The sequence below is a fragment of the Patella vulgata genome, chromosome 1, assembly GCF_932274485.2.
Source record: "Patella vulgata chromosome 1, xgPatVulg1.2, whole genome shotgun sequence".
In the NCBI taxonomy this organism is placed as follows: Eukaryota; Metazoa; Mollusca; class Gastropoda; family Patellidae; genus Patella; species Patella vulgata.
The window spans coordinates 84,410,813-84,419,370 of NC_065879.2; the positions used below are offsets into that span (position 1 = coordinate 84,410,813).

Below are 8,558 nucleotides of genomic sequence, written 5' to 3' on the forward strand. Positions count from 1 at the left end.
CAATGAACGAGAATATATAGTTATACATAAAAAAAACCCAGTGATATTTTGGTTAAATCATAATCAATGTCAGAATATCCATCAAATTCTGGCTATTTATTGACCTATGGTTGGTAGATTAAAATAAGGTAATGTCTCCTATTTTAGTAATGGGATATAAAGAGGTTTATTCCATATATGGGATGGAAATTAAGGTCAAGGTCAGGGTGTAGAGCGAGTTGGATCAGAGCTCATTCAGAAATTCCTAGCAGCCATTATTATTGAGAACGAGGAACCTGCAAAGCTATTACAGATAAGCAATAAAGTTGTAAAACTATTTTATGCTGTAGTCTTGTTACGATCACCAAGAAATAAACACAACCAGAAAGAAGTCTTATAGTACTTCAGGACCCCAACCTATCGATGACTACCGAATATAACATGGGCTAGGTGGCGTTGGACTACTGCTTCCGGTTTCGGAGTTATGCTACTTTAAACCCGTGCAGTGCTGGGTCATCCGCAGTGTTTTCATAAAATTGCTTTGTTTGTGTTTCAGAGGATCCCGACCTATCGATGGCTCTACCGAATATAAAATGGGCTAGCTAGGTGGCGTTGGACTACCACTTCCAGTTTCTGAGTTATGCTATGTTGTGTTTGTGTTTTAGAGGATCCTAACTTATCGTTGATTCTACTAAATATAACTATGATAGATGATATTAAAGGGACAATAACACTCTTGCTGGCCTGACAGCTCCAGAAAATAAAAAATAGCCTTATTCTAAGTACAGATGTGTTAGTGTCCTACCTGTTGAGTAAATTATCCATTAAATCCTATTTTACTTGTCCAAGGGGTTCAAAAATATTTCTAAATCCAAGTCACATTTGAAAAGCTTTACGTCAGGCTTTTCGAATCATTTAGTTGAATTTTTCCAATTTTTTAAATTAGGTGTGTTATGATGAAATTTGTATCATCAATTAATTGGAATATTGTAAAATAGCAAAATTTGTTGACCAGAATAAAGATTGGGACATATTATTCAGTTACAACAAGAGTGGTATTGAGCCTTTAATATATTAACTGATGATACCTGTACTAACTCATCTATATCTATTCTAGCTTTAACTTAGATAAAGTCTATGAAGTCTCCCTATCGGGTAAACTCAGGTAGGGGTGGATTTGGTAGTCGAGCGGTAACTTAGATAAAGTCTATGAAGTCTCCAGAGTAGTGGTGATCGTGTCAGGTGAATTCATTCATTATATCATACTTCTATACCGACTGGGCTAATGAAGACTGGCATACCACATACAGTGTGCTGTGAGAGACATTTTGCCTGGACAGCGGCACTACGGCTAATTGTTATTTCGAATTCCAATGCAATTCTAATAATACCAAATATGGAACTTACGACATATCGGTATATAGCATTCTTCATATTGAGTATTTGTTTTGGTGTAACACCAGACCTTTGTATGAGATCTTCCAGGATTTCTACAGTACGGTTTACGTTGTCCACTTGGGAAGGATTGGCCAATAAACGGCTGTTCTGTCATGCCATGTTCAAACGATGAACACCTCGTGCCACTACGGGTTGTACGTATCTTCCCTATATAATCAAAGCCGTCATCCTTGTTAGAGCAAATCTTGTCTGTAAATATATAGAGATAAATGGGGTTTAACGTCCACTCGACACAAACTAGGTCATTTCGGGACTAACATATGGTTTAATTTTATTTCAATAATTCGCTTGCGCGTAGGGGCCTTTAGCAGTGGGGGGAAACTGGAGGACCCGGAGAAAACCCACGAGGTTGGACAGGCGACCTACTCCTTGTCACGCACAACCGGGGATTCGAAACCACGCCAGTTGACTCAATGACAGGCCTTATGATACAGCACGCGCACGTACTAACCATTCGGCCATCCACCCCCCCCCCATCTGTAAATATAAAAATATGTGTGCATTATTTAAAGGCTCGGGGCGTCATCATCCCCGGTATCCCCAGTGGTCTTATTCCGTTCCACTCCACTAACCCCATAGGTTCAAATTATCTGCTATTTTTATCGAGCAATCAAAAAATCGTTATATACAAAGGAAGCTGGCGAAGGCAAGTACTCTCATCTCGTTGCAACAAACCTGCCGCCATATTGTATGAAACTAAGACCGGCTTGTAAACCTAGGGCCTATCTTCATCCTAATCTGATACGGTGTGTTTAGGTTGTTATGACATGTTTAATTACTCTAATATCTTCCTCTAGACGTAAGTGTGGGGGTGGGGTGGGGTGGGGGAGGAGTCGAGTCGAGTAACCTACGGTCTCTCTTCATCTTAATCTGACACGGTGTTCTTAGGTTGTTAAAGCATGTCTTCCTCTAGTTGTCAGGGTGGGGGATTGGGAGGAGTAGAGTGGATGACCTATGCTTTCTTCATCCTAATCTAACGCGATGTGTATAACAGGTCTAATATCTTCCTCTAGCCGCCAGGGTTTGGGATTGGAAGGGCCTCATAATAGTAATAGCCTAGGGCCTCTCTTCATCTAAATCCAACAGTGGTGTTCGACCTTAATAAATAAAATTTAAACATACTACAAGATGGTATGGCACAATCCTGCTTTACACAATCAGCGGTGAAGCACCACGGAGAATTTCTATAGGTGGTAGGGTTCCTACAATAATTTCCGACATCACCAGGGTTCTCATCAGCAAAATCTAGACCCACTATAGTACAAGACGCAGTGCTCCAGTCGGCACAGTTTTCTCCAGTCATGGTGAAATTCCAGTGACCTTTATAATCCCTCCCATTGGTTTCACGAGCACACTCTAAAGCTGAAACAAAATCAAAATAATTAACACTAGCGGTTGACCTGGCGTAACACGGGTATAACTATGAACCGGAAGTAGTATTATTCCAAAACCGGAAGTGGTAGTCCATCGCCACCAGGCCTATGTTATTTCCCTGTCCGATCTACCCCAATACATCAAATTTCAGCCTCGGGACAGCCTCAGTGCAGCTGACAGCCCTGAATAGACAGACAGGCAGACAAACAAACGACAATCACAAATATTAGTATAGATACATAAATTTAAACACAATTAAAGAACATGTTGTACGATATATATACCAGGAGTTGATCATGCTGCAACAACCATCATTGTCATAGCAGTCCATGATGTTTTAAAAAATATCAAAAGGTTTCGATTCTCTTGTAGATATTGTTGTATATATCAAATAATTACATCACCTATATTTCGTATATATCATTTACACATGAAACTATAATACACGTATAGGGAATAACTTATATATATAGGCTGTTCAGTCCTTTTCAAATGAATAAAAGATGTCGTCATGGAAATGTACAATTCATTAAATTCCCCCAAAATATAATTAACAAAATGGTACAACTGCTGTAATAGGTTAATGTGTATACAAAGTTTCATAAAGATATCTTGAGCATTAGCGACCCCATACCTTGTCACGAACAAGCGGAGAACCGAAACCACGACACTTGACTCAATGCAGATCTTATGATATCAGAATCTTACGCGTGCGTCTTAACTCAACAGTCAATTGATTTTACATACCTTTACCATTCCATGGTGTACCAAATATTCTTACTTCACATAAAGCCATCTCATCTGTTGATTCAATGACGACAGTTCTGCCGATTGGGAACTGTTGACATCGAAATGTTCGAACGGTAGGATAATTCGTATCTATAACCCGACAGCTCGAGTTCTTAAATGTACCAATGACATGAACCGCCAGATTCTCCCAAGTTATGTTAGCTGAAAGGAAAAATCAAAACATATACAGGATTATCCAATGTTAATTCAACGCAAATGGTGTGACGGGACCACTGATTTAAGGCCGGATTATCCAATATTATTTCAACACCAATGGTGTGCCGGGACCGCTGATTGATGTCGTAATTCGGAAATAAACCGGGATATGAAAATGATGATGGATTTCACAGAATGCCGTTGTATTCAGATGTCGGAAGTGACAGTCCACTGTATTATGCCAAGCCTATAATCAGTTTTCTAGGCCTGACCATTGGATAGCTTAGATAGTTATCTCTGTAATAGATGACTGCCTTCAACACATGACGTCATATCACGCGGCGTCAATCATTGGCTCTATGGCGTGTGCATTGTTTACATAAGACGTTACTGATTCGAGGATAATGGCGACTTTTACTCATTTCAATACCTATTTACACTAAAAAAGGAAATAATTTTTACCGACAAATACTTCAAACGTCTTTATTTATTTTTCTAATACACAAAAAAATGTTTTAGAATTTAATTTGTCGGAGGAAAAAAGTTAATATTCGTGGTTCATTAAGTCGCATCGATCTCATCCTTATCAATGATTGTCGCGGCCTAGCGAATATTCACTGCGGATCAGTGTGGGAATTTTCTGTCGGAGTGTTTTTGTAATACCTGAAAATGTACGGTACACTGCTGTACGATTTTCATGTGGCACACTTTTGAGCTAATCTGTTATAATTGGGAGGCATGGCATTTTGGGCGTGGAATACCACACTCACCACCTGATAGATACCCGGCAGACTTACATTCTGATGATACCAGATATACATGCATTGATACCATATAGGAGAAAATTGGTACACTTTTCAGCTAGGTTGCCCCCACCCCACATCCTCTGAGCTCCCACTCTATCTATTTGTGAACTATTATACCGAGAACTGTCGGCTGTTTATCTAATTCTTAGATATATCAAACAACTTTGTACAGGTGGATGTTCAAGCTAAAGTTTGCTAAACGCTGACGACTCAGCAGTTGGGCGTATATTATTGGTTTATTAAGGGTCGATCTTTTGATGGACTGATGATTTTAGCTTAGGATTACAGTTCAGGATGCGTGCATGTTTTCATTTGATGGCTTGTATTTTGTATACGGTAAGACAGTAGTTATATAGACCTTTAATTATGTGTTTAATTACGGAACTTTCGGTCCGTAAATGGAGCATACTAAACTTACACTGTTAGCTCCGCTTGAGAACAGACACTAAGCTAGTTGACCCACATTTTTAGTCCTAAATCGACGATTTTAGTCCAAAACACAAAGTATACTTCGAGAATTTTGTTGAATATTAATTCTGCTTCCATTCAATAAAATTGAATAAACTTATTTTGTTTTTGTGTGTATGGCAGATGTGAAACGGAGATGGACCGCATTACAAAAAAGTATACTAATGTTTGGATATGGCGGCCATTTAGGGCAGAGATCTATTCTCGAAGTATGAAGTAGATGGATCGCTGTGTGCATAATGGAAATAGGGTTTACCGTCCTACTTTTCCACACCATCTGGGCTAATGAAGACGACGGGCATACACCAGGCTTTGTTCTATGAGGGAACAATTTCCAGGACAGAGTTTTTTCCCGAATACTCTTTGTCGAATTTCAGATGTTTACGTGTGCAATACCAGGGAACAGAAGTGTGTCATCGTACTCTTTTTTGTGCCCACACTTTCATAATGTTAACTTATATTGTCGTCGCCTCTGTTAATCCGGACGTCAGTCCACAATTTGTTTGTAAACACACCAAAGGTCACAATTTGTATCCGATTTTGACGAAACTTGAATTGGCATGTATCGGAAGGCAACTGCATGGATTATGACCCCTGATTGTACGAAAAATCACATTTTTAGCTTGTGGACATTCTAGAGATAACAATTTTTATCTGATTGTGATGAAACTTAAAATATATGTTTATATCCCAAGAGCTCAGTTCCTTTCGATATTCGATATTCAAACCATAACGTTCCGGATTATAGCACCCGATTGCACGAAAAATCACGTTTCTTTTTAGCTTGTTCTCTATACACCTTTGCAAAATGTAAGTGTATCGTGCATGGCATCGGTTGGTCATTTTAGGCCCCGTCCAAATTATTCAGCACATTTACTGTCTCCAATTTCGTAGGTTTTCTCCGGGTCCTCCGGTTTTCTCCCACTGCTAACAAACCCTACGCGCCAGCGAATTATTGAAATAAAATTGAACAAAATCTCGAAAGTTCTTACCGCTCCTCTACAACGTCCAATCTTAACTATGTATCATGAATGCGGCGTTTACCTGATTGGGACACCACTCCTATATAATATAATGAATGAATTTACATGACACGGTCACCACTACTTTGGAGACTTTATCTAAGTTACTACTCGACTACCAAGCCCACCCTAGCTGGGAGTATCGTGTAGGGGCACAACCTCTATACAATATAATGAGTGAATTTACCAGATATTTAACTTACTACTCGACTACCAAGCCCACCTTAGCTGAGTTTACCGGATAGGGGCACAACTACTATACAATATAATGAGTGAATTTACCTGATACGGTGACAACTACTCTGGAGACTTCATAGACTTTATCTAAGTTAAAACTATATATAAATACAGATGAGTTTGTACAGGTATCATCTATATCATCAGTTAATAGATTAATATCATCTATCATAGTTATATTCGGTAGAATCAACGATAGGTTAGGATCCTCTGAAACACAAACACAACAATTTTATGAAAACCTAGCGGATGACCCAGCATTGCACGGGTTTAAAGTAGCATAGCTCCGAAACCGGAAGCGGTAGTCTAACGCCCTGAAACAAAAACACGACAATTTTATGAAAAACTAGCAGATGGACCAACACTGCACGGCATTAAAGTAGTATAACAACGAAACCGGAAGCGGTAGTCCAACGCCACCTAGCCCATGTTATATTCGTTAGAATCAACGATCGGTTGGGATCTTCTGAAACACAAATAAAGCTATTTATAAAAAACTAGCGGATGACCCTTCGGTACACGGGTTTAAAGTAGTATATTTTAGAAACCGGAAGCGGTAGTCCAACGCCACCTAGCACATGTTTTCCCCAGCGCGAGCTACTCCTATACACCAAATGTCATGTACGTCAGCCTCGGGACAGCCCAAGTGTAGCCGCTAACCCTGAACAGACAAACGACAGTCACAAATATTGGTCTAGATTGCTTCAAAATAAATTAAAGACGTGACTTTAGCACTATACAAATCCCCGAGAAACCACAATATTGTGACTAAAATAGCTTTACAGTTAGCATAAAACTAAGGTATTCTGGAAGCAAAGCCTATTCTAACGTGCGTATACATGCATGAGCGTGCCTCGGGTGAAATATGCGCACTTGACATGGCAGTTACTCGTATACGTCTTCTCATGTGGGACTTATCTTATATGTCTCTAGGGAGCCACGGTGTTTGATCCCTGCATTGGCCGAGAAAGTTCATCGGATTTTCCGACGTTGTTCCCCCTTGTCACTGGTTCAGGACGGAGGGCCTGACATGGACAAAACGTACATATCCCTTGGCAGTTGGAATTCGATATAAGAGTAGGCCATAGTGCCGCTGCCCGGGTCAAACTTATATCATAACACACTGTATGGCGTATGCACGTCTTCATTAGCCCAGTCGGAGCAGAACAGTAGGAAGTTAAACACCATTTCATTTAAATTTCATTTCATTTGTTTATGTCCCATAAAAGTGAAACTGTTTCAATTTCAGGATGATAATGATTGAGGCCAATTTAAATCTATACCTCGAATAATATTGGCTAAGGATTATTGGGGGGGGGGGGGGTGGATGGCTAAATTGTTAGCGTGTGCGCACTGTATCATACAGTCTGTCATTGAGTCAACTGGCGTGGTATTGATTCCCCGGTTGTACGTGACAAGTAGTAAGGTCGCCTTCCAACGTCGGGGGTTTTCTCCGGGTTTTCTACCACTGCTAAAGACCCCTACGCGCAAGCGAATTATTGAAATGAAATTAAACCAAATGTTAGTGCCGAAATGACCTAGTTTGTGTCGAGTGGATGTTAAACCTCATTTCTCTCTCTCTCTCTCTCTCTCTCTCTCTCTCTCTCTCTCTCTCTCTAATCCAAATATATATCTTGTATAATATTGGCTAAGGATTATGAAAGCTACAAGACATGACACTGACGCCTATAACGTCACATCCGGTGTGCTTATATGTCCCATAAATGTGAAACCGTTTAAATTTCAGGGTGTGAATGGCTGAAGCTAATTCAAATCTATATCTTGAAGAATATTGGGCCAAGGATCATGACGTTGACGCCTATAACGTCACATCCGTCATGCTTATATGTCGCATTTAAAGGTGTGTACAATATCGGGTTAGAGATTATGAAAATTGTATTACCAGTACACGCGAGTTTATTTGAAGACCATTTCCTCGATATACCACATGCGCTACCTGCAGAGCCACCTTGATTGTAGAAATCGTTAGCACAAGTAAAACTAGCTTCATTAGCGTCTTCATCTCTAGTATAAATCTTTGGATAAGAAAATATTGGTCGCCCACAATCCGCTAAACAATAATAGATTAAAACAAAAACACATTTATGTATGTAAATTTAATTCAGATGAGTTAATAAAAGGTTGAATATTGCATGAATAGCTGGGGGTTATGGGGGGGGGGGGTCAATAGTTAGCGCGTGCGCGTTTATCATAAGGTCTGTCATTGAGTCAACTGGCGTGGTTTCGATTTCCCGGTTGTACGTGACAT

The 8,558-nt window shown here is 39.8% G+C and overlaps 1 long non-coding RNA gene across 1 annotated transcript; it reads right to left on the bottom strand.

Annotated features, from left to right (window-relative positions):
• Positions 1–1,392: 1,392 nt before the first annotated feature.
• On the bottom strand, positions 1,393–8,325 carry LOC126808470 (uncharacterized). Its single transcript, XR_008789105.1, has 5 exons — positions 8,193–8,325; positions 6,335–6,499; positions 3,559–3,762; positions 2,560–2,799; positions 1,393–1,626 (listed from the first exon to the last, which is right to left on the bottom strand). It is a non-coding gene; the product is annotated as an uncharacterized LOC126808470 (long non-coding RNA).
• Positions 8,326–8,558: the final 233 nt, after the last annotated feature.